General features: G+C 35.4%; 1 protein-coding gene across 2 annotated transcripts in view; it reads right to left on the minus strand.

Moving 5' to 3' along the window:
- The window catches only part of sigmar (Tumor necrosis factor alpha-induced protein 8-like protein sigmar), a 170,141-nt gene that overhangs the window by 56,511 nt on the left and 101,130 nt on the right, over positions 1 to 12,500 (minus strand). For both annotated transcript variants that reach the window (XM_067095852.1, XM_067095851.1), the window contains exon 2: positions 1,885 to 1,961. The gene's annotated coding sequence lies outside the window, so the exon portion shown is untranslated. The remainder of the gene's footprint in view (positions 1 to 1,884; positions 1,962 to 12,500) is intronic.

Consider the following 12,500-nt stretch of genomic DNA (forward strand, 5'->3'; position numbering starts at 1 on the left):
AGCCATAAACGTGCTTCTGCCAACGATATAGGCCAGGCCACCACCGGGCCGTGGTTAAATTTTCATGGGTCGCGGCTCATACAGCATTATACAGAGACCACCAAAAGATAGCTCTATTTTCGATGGCCTTAATTATAAGCAGTAGCGTCTGTACAGAAAACCCTATTTTCGTAATACATTCTCCTACTTCCTTGTTTCTTTCTGTTACGAGATGGATGCTGTTACGCATAAATGTGCATCGGATAAAAATATATTCTTATGATTTCTTTATGGAATGCAGGAGAAATATCACGTGGACAGGAGAAGGCTTTGTGTAATATAGCATCTTTCAATATGTGATTTAATTCTACAATTTCAATGTTTTTATAGGTGTACTCAATATACTCATCATATGCCCAAACACACACACACACCCTAATTTTTTTTTAGATTTTATGTTTACATACACACACACACACACACACATATATATATATATATATATATATATATATATATATGTATATATATATATATATATATATATATATATATATATATATATATATATATATCATATATATAAATCACACATTTGAAAAATAAGAGATGTTTCGGTTTTACTCAAACCTCCATGCGTTTGTTCGAAAGTCCATAGGAATGTAAAAGTTACTATTAAAAGATAGAGAGAGAGAGAGAGATAGATAGAGATAGAGAGACAGAGAGAGACAGATACAGAGAGAGAGAAACTCAACAGTCATTGAAGCTAATAAAAATGCACCATGGGAGAAGTTTTCCAAAGAAAAAAAAGTCCTATATTTTTTTCACAAAAACTATTCTTATACAAACATCCTATGTTAGGAGGGGCGAGCTTTCCCTAACTGCAAAGTCAGTTTTGAGTGGCAAACAGTTTAACAACATCCAGCTTGGATATTTAGATTTATGTGTGCATAAAATTCATGTACATATATAAATACCCCTTGACTCAGATGAGCAGGTACTATTTTCTATCTAATTTGATGAAGATGCTATCAAAGAGGGTAAGATTTTCTAATAAGTATCATGAGCAATAAATTCATACATAGATTTATGTGTGCATAAAATTCATCTACATATATAAATACACCTTGATTCGGCTGAGCAGGTAATATTTTCTTTCGGATTTGATGAAAATGCTATCAAAGAGGGAGAGATTTTCTAAGAAGTATCACGAGCAGTAAATTCATCCTCAATTGAAAGTGCGAAAATTCTACGAAAAATTAAAAGAGGAATTTCATCCCTCTTTTATATAACAACCTCATTCTGTACATACAAGAATACGTGAATATAAAAAGAAATTTCAATGAAGTTTTCCAATGTTATAATAATAAAAAAAATCTAATGTTCAACGAAATTGTGAAAATTACAAAACCAAACAAGAAAGAACATAATAAAGTATACAACATACTGGATAATATTATATCCTATAAGCAACTAAACATTGTTCCCGCCGTTTTAACAATTATTTGTACTTATTATTACTTATTAGTCAGGTTTTATCAAAATATCCTGACCATCACTGCTTGCCATTTAACTACAGAAATATTATTTATAGTATCCTATCTTCCTTTAACAGTGTTAGGTTATGGAATGGAATATGGAGTTTAGGCCAAAGGCCAAGCACTGGGACCTACGAGGTCAATCAGCGTTGGACTAGCAAGATGGAAGAAAGATAATATGAATGGAGGTACAGTAAAAGGAACGAAAGGGGTTGCAGCTAGGGGCCGAAGGGACGCTGCAAAGAACCTTCAGTAATGCCTACAGTCCACCCCGTGAGGTGCACTCACGGCACTACCCCACTACGGGGAGTGTTAGGTTATAAATTCCTGAACTATTGAAACTTAATGCGAAAATGGACATGCCTACCTTGCGTAGTTAATATAATCTCAGGTGACTATCTCCTTTCAGGACCAACAATGTTAGACGTCCAGAGGTCAGCTGCCCTGTGGGGGAGAACAGTGATCGTTTTCATAAAAATGGGGACACAAACTTTTTAATTGCTTCCTGATAACCATTAGCAAACTACTTTAACTACTTGTAGAGTTTTTCAAAAAGCTTTTTTCGAAAGACTTTTCATCATCTCATTAGACAGATAGATAGATAGATAGATAGATAGAAAGAGAAAGATGGATCGAAAGATAGATAGATAGCTAGAGAAAGAGAAAGATGGACAGATAGATAGATAGAGAAAGAGAAAGATGGATAAATAGATAGATAGAGAAAGAGAAAGATGGATAGATAGATAGATAGATAGAGAAAGAGAAAGATGGATAGATAGACAGATAGAGAAAGAGAAAGATGGATAGATAGATAAATAGAGAAAGAGAAAGATGGATAAATAGATAAGAAGATAGATAGATAGATAGACAGAGAGAGAAAGATGCGTAGATAGATAGATAGATAGATAGATAGATAGATAGATAGATAGATAGATAGATAGATAGATAGATAGATCGATAGAGAAAGAGAAAGATGGATAGGTAGACAGAGAGATAGATAGATAGATAGAGAAAGAGAAAGATGGATAGACAGATAGAAAGAGAAAGAGAAAGATGGATAGATAGACAGGAAGATAGATAGATATTCATTCACATTTTGTACGGGAAATCAGTTCCTGAATTACAACTCTGCTCATATTCGTAACCATTTTTCATTACTTGTTTTTTTTATTATTTTGACTTCACGTGTGATTTACTTTTTTAATTCATTCCGTTTAATTTACATCTATATAGCGTGATGTAGGCGGGTAAATATATCTCCAAATAGTTACGTTTGGACTAATTGCCTTCGCGTCCAGCTTTGGTACAGGGTTGTTGAATCGCCATGACCCCGTTTTCAAAGGTCTCACTTAATTTGAGAAACTGTGGCGCATTATTTGCAGCCATTTGCGTCTTAGCTTCCTCTCGAGGTTAATCTTGATCTTTTCTTCGTATTGTAACAAATAAATTTTAAAAATTAAAATTTCTTTAATGAAAAAATATTTTTTCTTTTTAAATGAAAAATTAAATTATTTTTTAACGAGGGAATGCGCCTACATTCAAATAAGGTTACTTTTCCTTTGATAAAACTTAAGATCACAGCAAAATTTGATAATTGCTAAACACACACACACACTCTAGCCAGTTATTAGGTACAAAGAAAATTTTTCTAATGAAAGAATATATCTACACTTAAGTTACCTTCCATTTGATAAAGCATAAGAACACGCCAAATTAGATCATTCCTATAATTATAAAAAAAAACACGCATGCTTCTCGGTTAAAGGTACCACGCTAGCCAACAGGGAGAAATCGGGCATTATTTTTTTTTTATTTTCTATAGATCGACGACCTCATCCGGGTTGAACAATAATAGCAAGTACCTAAAGATTCCTCCTACCCGTCCTTTTTTATTTCTTTCTTTTGTACGCTTTGCGACTAGAGGAGTACTTCAAATCCCTACCTCGAGATTCTTCCTTTCATGGTGGGACAACAGAAATAAAAAAAAAATATTTAAAAAAACAGATGAGAGAGTACCATTGACCTTTCTCTTACGATTTGTGACGAATCTGGGGCCACTGATAATTCTAAGTCTCATCAATTCTAAGTCTCAGCAATTCTAAGTCTCAGCAATTCTAAGTCTCATCAATTCTAAGTCTCATCAATTCTAAGTCTCACCAATTCTAAATTTCATCAATTCTAAGTCTCATCATCAATTCTAAGTCTCATCAATTCTAAATCTCATCAATTCTAAGTCTTATCATCAATTCTAAGTCTCATCAATTCTAAATCCCATCAATTCTAAGTCTCACCAATTCTATATCTTATCAATTCAAAATCTTATCAATTCTATATCTTATCAAATCTAAATTTCATTAATTTTATATCTCATCATTTTTAGGTGACCATTAAGACCTCTTCAGCGGTGCATACTTCGTCAACCCACTTTGACTAAACATCAAGAGCGCGCTCTCTCTCTCTCTCTCTCTCTCTCTCTCTCTCTCTCTCTCTCTCTCTCTCTCTCTCTCTTTCACTGACCATTCTCTTACAAAATATAACGCATCTGGGGCAACTGACGATTCTAAAACGCGTCAGTGTGAATGATCCCAAATCTCTTCAGTTTCAATTTTCGGATGGCAGTCATTAAGACCTATAATGAGCACAGTATTTAAACCCACACTTGTTTTCAGGAGCTCTCTCTTTCTGTCTGTTTTTAATAAAAGAAATGATTATGGTCTTAAAAAAATTACCAGCAGTGCGCTGTGTGACAGCTTTTAAAACGCAGAACGGAAAGATCTGACATTCTCACCAAAGACGAAATACGGTCAGGTCAAACATTAATTCCGGGCGGCCAGAGTTGGCATTGATTATCTGACGAAGCCATTAACCAAAGTTCAAGGCAACTAGCTTACATTCCGCATTGGTCACGCCACCAGTCGAATGAATAAATGAGACAGAAAATATTGATTTCAATCGAAAATGCCGCGACGCATCACATTCCTGGGCCTCCGAAAGGTGAAGGAATGGACTCTGAAATTTAGACCAAGAGGAATGCGCTGGGACCTATGAGGTCATTCACCGCTGAAAGGAAAATTGAGAGTAAACAGATTTTAAAGGTGTAACATGAGGAAAACCTCGCACTTGTACTAGTGGGGAGGAAGATAGAAGACAGAGAATATGAACGGAGGTACAGTAAGAGGAATGAAAGGGGTTGCTGCAAAGACCGTTAAGTAATGCCTACAGTGCACCACGTGAGGTGCACTGATGGCACTACCCACCCCTACATACGGGCTGCAGAATGCCACTATGTAACCCATATATAGGCACTCCTGGGTGCAATATGAAACTTAATGCAATGTGTGAAACCGGCTGCAATGTGAAACTAGGTGCAACATGAAACTGGCTGCAATATGAAACTGGCTTCAATAAGATACTGGCTGCAATGAGAAACTAGGGGCAATATGAAACTGGCTGCAATATGAAACTGATGCAATGTGAAACGGGCTGCAATGTGAAACTGGCTGAAATATGAAACTGGCTGCAATGTGAAACTGGCTGAAATATGAAACTGGCTGCAATGTGAAACTGGCTGCAATGTGAAACTAGGTGCAATATGAAACGGGCTGCAGTGTGAAACTGGCTGTAATGTGAAACTAGGTGCAATATGAAACTGGCTGCAATGTGAAACTGGGTGCAATATGAAACTGGCTGCAATGTGAAACTAGGTGCAATATGAAACCGGCTGCAATATGAAACTAGGTGAAACTGGTAAGATTTTGAGGAGGATATTAATCATTTCTTAAGACATAACTCTGAACACCGAAAAAATGTTCTCGCCATAACTGCTACTATTACCAATATTCCTTAAACAATTAACATTAGAAGCAGAATTCTAAAAAAAAAAAAAAATAATAATAATAATAATAATAATAATAATAATAATAATAATGTTTCCTTAAGAAAGTAACAATAATAACGCATTATAAAAACGATCACTGCAATAACAATAACACAAAATAAAATAAGATATACACTAAAAATGTAAAAAGATGGAATGACTAACACTAATGAATGTGAATACATACGAGAGAATGTAAGAAGACGCAATGGCAAGCAAAAATAAAAAAAATAAAAAATACAAAATACGAAAAATACAAACTACCCTCTAATATAACCTGAGCGTCCCAGCGACCAACGCCTACATAACACTATCTGATATCAATAAATCTCTGTCGGTGCACTTGCTGCAGATAATCAAGTAGTACATTCTTCTCTCTCTCCCTAACTCTCTTCGTATTGATAAAACTACCTATTGTTTAATCCATAAGCACGAGATTCTCTCTCTCCCTCTCTCTCTCTCTCTCTCTTTCTATGAGCTGGGTTGGAGGGTCAATGAAGTACCAGACACAAAATGTCTGGAGTGGTTTTTGTCAAACTGATATAGATTAAGATTACTATATATATATATATATATATATATATATATATATATATATATATATATATATATATATATGTGTGTGTGTGTGTGTGTGTGTGTGTGTGTGTGTGTGTGTGTAAATATACACATATATTTATAAATATAATTATATACATATATATACTATAATATAATATATATATATATATATATATATATATTTGTATATAATGTATGTATGTATGTATGTATGTATGTATGTATATATGTATGAACGTATGTATCTATACACTTCAGAATCAATTTCATATAACTCGACAACTCGGTAAAACCCCACGGAGCACGAAAACTTTCATCGCGACAGATGTCTAAAAAGAAATCATTCACTTTTGCCTATGACGTAAATGCTTCGACATTCGTGGCAGAATTTCCCTCGCAACTCTCATTTGCGACGTGATCCCACAGTTGTAAACACCCCGTAATTACCCACACTCCACCTTTCCCACATAAATATGGGAAGGAAGGAAAATAAGAACGAAAAAATGTTAGTTTGACGTCAGACCTCGCATCATCATCCTTGCGAACATTAGTTGGAAAAATTAGTTTATGTAAGTTGTTGGATTTGCTCTGTGGCAGTATGCTATTCATTCATTTCTTTTTAATGCTATTTCTCCGATTATTTTTGCTATTCTCCTCTTATTTTTGCTATTTCTCCCTTTCCTTTTGCTAGTTCTCCCTTTCTTTTTGCTATTTCCCCCTTTCTTTTTGCTATTTCTCCCATTAATTTTGCTATTTTCTTTCTTTCTTTTACCTATTTCTCCCTTTATTTTGGCTATTTTCCTTTATTTTTGCTATTTCTCTCTTTATTTGTGCTATTTCTCCATTTCTTTTAGCTATTTCTCCCTATATTTGTGCTATTTCTCGATTTCTTTTTGCTATTTTTCCCTTTCTTTTTGCTGATTTCTCCCTTTATTTTTGCTATTTCTCCCTTTCTTTATGCTATTTCTCCCTTTCTTTTGCTATTTTTATCTTTCTTTTAGCTATTTCTCTCTATTTTTGCTATTTCTCCATTTATTTTTGCTATTTCTCCCTTTATTTTTTGCTATTTCTGATCTTTTCTTTTATGCTATTTCTCCCATTAATTTATGCTATTTCTCCCTTTATTTTTGCTATTTCTCCCTTTATTTTTGGTATTTCTAATTTTTGTTTTATGCTATTTCTCCCATTAGTTTGTGCTATTTCTCCCTTTCTTGTGATTTGAGACCATTTCGACTGGTCGTTTAGGTTTCAAAGTTCTCCTCATGCGGACCAGGAAATGTTCGTTTCATTTATTCATCAGTAGACTTTGAGGATTTGATTGATCGAGAGAGAGAGAGAGAGAGAGAGAGAGAGAGAGAGAGAGAGAGAGAGAGAGAGATATTTTCCGTCCCAGCGTCCGGGTTACTCATTCATACTTTCAAAGGCTTTCGGTTCAAATGGAAAAATTAAGTTCAGTTCGATGAACCGTAATATCTTCACTATGAAAGAACTGCAGTTTCCAAAATTCATTTCAAATTGTCTTCGTCATGCAAATCTGTATGTAAAGTTATTCCAAGCGATAGGAGTCACGTATGTTGAGTGCTAAGTGTTCCACTGTTTTTTAGTTTTCTGTAAAAGAAAGCTATTGAGATGGCTAATTTGTCTGTCCGTCCGCCCCCAGGTCTTAAAACTACTGAGGCTCGAGGGCTGCAAATTGCTATGTTGATCATCCATCCTCCAATCATCAAACATACCAAATTGCAGCCCTCTAGCCTCAGTAATATTTATTTTATTTAAAGTTAAAGTTAGCCATAATCGTGCTTCTGGCAAGATAACGATAGGCCACCACCGGGCAGTGGTTAAAGTCTCATGGGCCGCTGCTCATGCAGCATTATACCGAGACCACCGAAAGATAGATCTATTGTCGGTGGCCTTGATCATACTCTGTAGCGGCTGTACAGAAAACTCGATTGAACCGAAGACACGTCGGCGCATTTTTTTGTCTTAATAATCTAGAAGATACTTACCAAAGATAAGACTGTGTTCTCTTATCACTAAATTCTTTGCTTAATGTATTATTCTTGCTGAAATATTACAAAATTATATCATTTACACGAGTGTTGATCAAAAGGAGAATATAACGATCAGGATCCCCGTAGGAGGGCAGTGCCGTCAGTGCACCTCATGTTGTGCAGTGTAGACATGATTTGAGGTTCTTTGCAGCGTCCCTTCAGGCCCTAGTTGCATCGCCCTTCATTCTTTTTACTGCACCTCTGCTCATATTCTCTGTCTTCCATCTTGCTTCCCACCCTCTCCTAACAATTGTTTCATTAGTGCGACTGCGAGGTTTTCCTCCTGTTACACCTTTCAAACCTTTTACTGTCAATTTGCATTTAAGCGCTGAATGACCTCATAGGTGACAACGCTCGGCCTTGGGCCTATTTTCTATATTCTATCTATTCTATAACGATCACGTGATCAGGATTACGGTCATAACATGACATTCAACCTTAAGCAAACACAATGTTACCAAAGAAGCAGCTGAGGATAGTCCTACAAGTATTAAGACAGCCACCCCCACCCCACCCCTCCCGTAGGACACATGTCTATAAATATTCCATTTCGTGATACGTAGTCATATGAAAGGAGGGTAAAATCGATAAGGATTAGGCCTTTCGGCCAGGACACCATTGAAGGAACTCGTAACATCATCAGAACACCGAACAATTCTCATTCAGCTCTTCTTCAAATTCGACTCGAGAATACTGCACAGTACGGGAAGAGTGTCAGAGAATCTAGATTCAGTTCCTTGCTTCTATTTTATCTTGTCGTTCTACTGTTGTTCGTGACTGTGTGAGCTTTTGAGCCAGTTTCAAAACCATGCTACTGATGAAGATGTTGTACTTTTTAGTTTTCTGTGAAAGAAAACTATTGTGCCGGCTTTGTGCCTCCGTCCGCCCTCAGATCTTAAAAACTAGTGAGGCTAGAAGGCTGCAAATTGGTATGTTGATAATCCACCTTCCAATCATCAAACATACCAAATTGCAGCCCTCTAGCCTCAGTAGTTTTTAATTTATTTAAGGTTAAAGTTAACCATAACAGTACTTCTGGCAGCGCTATAGGTACCAACACATGGCCACCACCGGACCGTGGCTGAGTTTCATGGGTCGCGGCTAAGAGTTTTATGGGCCGTGGCTGAGGCCAACACAGGACAGAAAACTTGTTTTGCTTGTTTATTTAGCTGTAACAGTGACAGAACTTGGACATCTTTCTTGAATGCCCCACATTTAGCTGTTATAAATTCCATTCTAGGACACTAAGAAATCTTTTCAATCTCTGAAGAGCCATAATGAGGATGAAATTACCATCTATTGTAATTTCAAATCTTTATGCAGTTTTCAGTTCTGGACTGCCATTATTTCAAACCAACAAGAATCCTTTAATCACCATTTCATTTTTATCTTAATGGTGAAACTTTATATGCATGTTATTCCAAACCAATAAGAATCCTCTAATCACCATTTCATTTATTTATCTCGTTGGTGAGACTTTATAAGCATGTTTGAAGTGCATATAAGCAGTTTTATTTAACCCACAATCTCCAAAGGAAGAAAGTCTGTGTTTTTTTCAGTGTCAGTATGGAAAATACGACCATAAAAACAAAATCCTGTCCATTTGCTAATAATGTACCCAAGCAAACGTCAGAATCTTCCTCAAGGTCAGAATCCTAGAGTATTTTTGACACAAAAAGAGAAAAAACTCCATCTTTCTCACTAAACTAGGTTATGACATCTCTGACCTCTTCTAAAACCCGTCAATCATTTTTTCTCCTAAATAAAAACACCCTGAAGGAGCCGTCTATTTAACTCGACCTCAGCCCCTCAAACAAAATACAACTACTTGACCTTGACAGATGCAGTCATTCCTCCTGACAAACAAATCAAGATAATCTTCAATAATAAATAATGTCTAAGAACTTTCTAGGGTGGAGAAAAACAACGAAAACATGATGTTCACTTTAGGAAAATATTTACAGATATATTTTTCTAACTATTTTTCTATCTATTTATCAACAGATTCAAGTTACAGACTTGGATCTGAAGCGTAAAGAATATTATTACTCTAATAAACAACAGATGAGAATCGGTCGTGATAAACATAAAGAAAGGACCCTGCTCGGTGGTCCCTGATTTAAAAGTGTCCTGTGGTTAGGGTGATCACTAGTCTGCTTGCCCCGTGCAGGGAGTAGGCATTGCTTGTAGGCATTGCTTTGCAGCGTCCCTTCGGCCCCTAGCTGCAACCCCTTTCACTCCTTTGACTGTACCTCCGTTCATATTCTCTTTCTTATACGTTTCTTTCCACCCTCTCCTATCAATTGTTTCATAGTGAAACTGCAAGGTTTTCCTTCTGTTGCACCTTACGAACCTTTCTACTCTCAATTTCCCCTCTCAGCAATGAATGACCTCATAGGTCATAGTGCTTGGCCTTTGTCCTAATTTCTATATACCATTCCATTCCATTCCTTCTTACACATGCATCCAGGATCCAATTAAGTCTTCAAATTTAGTCAACTCGCTTAGTTCTTTAAACTATATCAAGGATCCTATTAAAGTCTTCAAATTTAATTTTACTCTGTTCTGTACTATGCATCAATGATCCACTTGAGAAACATTAAATATTGTCATTCTACTTTTTGAAACAACTCAAGGGTCCAATTAAGAGACATTAAATATTCTCATTTAACGTCTTTAAAACAACTCAATGATCCAGTTAAGAGACATTAAATATTGTCATTCTACTTTTTGAAAACAACTCAAGGATCCACTTGAGAAACACTGAATACTGTCATTTTACTTTTTGAAAACAACTCAAGGGTCCACTTGAGAAACATTGAATATTGTCATTCTACTTTTTGAAAACAACTCAAGGATCCACTTGAGAAACATTGAATACTATCATTCTACTTTTTGAAAACAACTCAAGGCTCCTCTTAAGGAACATTGAATAATATCATTCTACTTTTTGAAAACAACTCAAGGCTCCTCTTAAAACATTAAATATTGTCATTCTAACTTTTGAAAACAACTCAAGGATCCAGTTATGCGCCTTGAAATTCAGTAATTCCGCGTAGTTCTCTCAACTTTGCCAAGGTGGTCAGTAAAAGGAGTAATGTAAATGAAATGTAAATGCAAAGTTTCTAATGAAAAAAAAACGAAAAACAAATCTCCAAGCGAACGAAAACTAGAGAATTGACTAAACACAGAAAGATAAAAAGAAACAACCTTCTTGTGTAAATAATGGTGACTCAGTGTGAGTGAGTGTGAGTGACTGTGAGTGTGTGATCTCATTAGGAAAATAAGGGAGTGCTTGGGTGAGAGAATTATTCCTTTCAAGCTCCAGTCTGTTATGCGTTTGCATTTATTCATGTTTTCGTATAATTTGTTCATTTATAATTGATTATGTTATATACGTATAAAAATATACATATATATCTATATGTGTGTGTGTGTGTGGTGTATGTGTGTGTGTGTATATATATATATATATATATATATATATATATATATATATATATATATATATATATATATATATATATTTACTTATACACATTTATATAAAATATTATATATATTTGTTATATATATATACATTTAATCATATGTGTGGATAGATTTTACAAACTTCTTTCGTATTATTGTTGTTACTTATATACGATTACACCATAAGCACGCCATTACGGCTGTGAGTAATTGATCCCAAGGATATCGTTCAAAGGGTAAAAAAAAAATCATAGCGATTTTGTGACTGAACCTTAAAAGAAGTGCTTCTTCTCCGGCCAGGACTCGAACCTGTCGTAATTTTTGCGCATATAATAAAGTTACGTGTGTAAGCGAGAAATTTGTTATGCACACATACATACATGTGTGTGTATGTATGTATGATGTATGTACATATGTACATGTGTATATACATATGCATATATATATATATATATATATATATATATATATATATATATATATATATATATATATATATATATATATATATATATATATATAATGTATGTACATGTAGGTATATATATATATATATATATATATATATATATATATATATATATATAATATACACAATATTATACACTGTACATAATAAAAACAATATATACTCCACTCGTACCACTATATCGTAAGACTCGCTGACGAGAATCTACCCGCTTGTTAACACACGGGTATGCAAATACATCGGAACGAACAATTATCTTCAGATGCAGATTGGGCATCGCTGTCTGTTTACCCTTGTAAACACTGGACCATCTGCTCCCCCTCCCCCCACCGAGAAATTCTATAGTAAACGCCCCGTAGGGAGGCTAGTGCCGTCAGTGCACCTCACGGGCTGCGCTGTAAGCATTACTTAAGGTTTTTGCGGCGTGCCTTCGGCCCCTAGCTGCAACCCCTTTCGTTCCTTTACTGTACCTCCTTTCACATTCTCTTTCTTCCATCTTACTCTCCACCCTCTCCTAACAATTGATTAATAGTGCAACTGCGAGGTTTTCCTCC

The sequence above is a fragment of the Macrobrachium rosenbergii genome, chromosome 52, assembly GCF_040412425.1.
Source record: "Macrobrachium rosenbergii isolate ZJJX-2024 chromosome 52, ASM4041242v1, whole genome shotgun sequence".
NCBI classification, from domain to species: Eukaryota; Metazoa; Arthropoda; class Malacostraca; order Decapoda; family Palaemonidae; genus Macrobrachium; species Macrobrachium rosenbergii.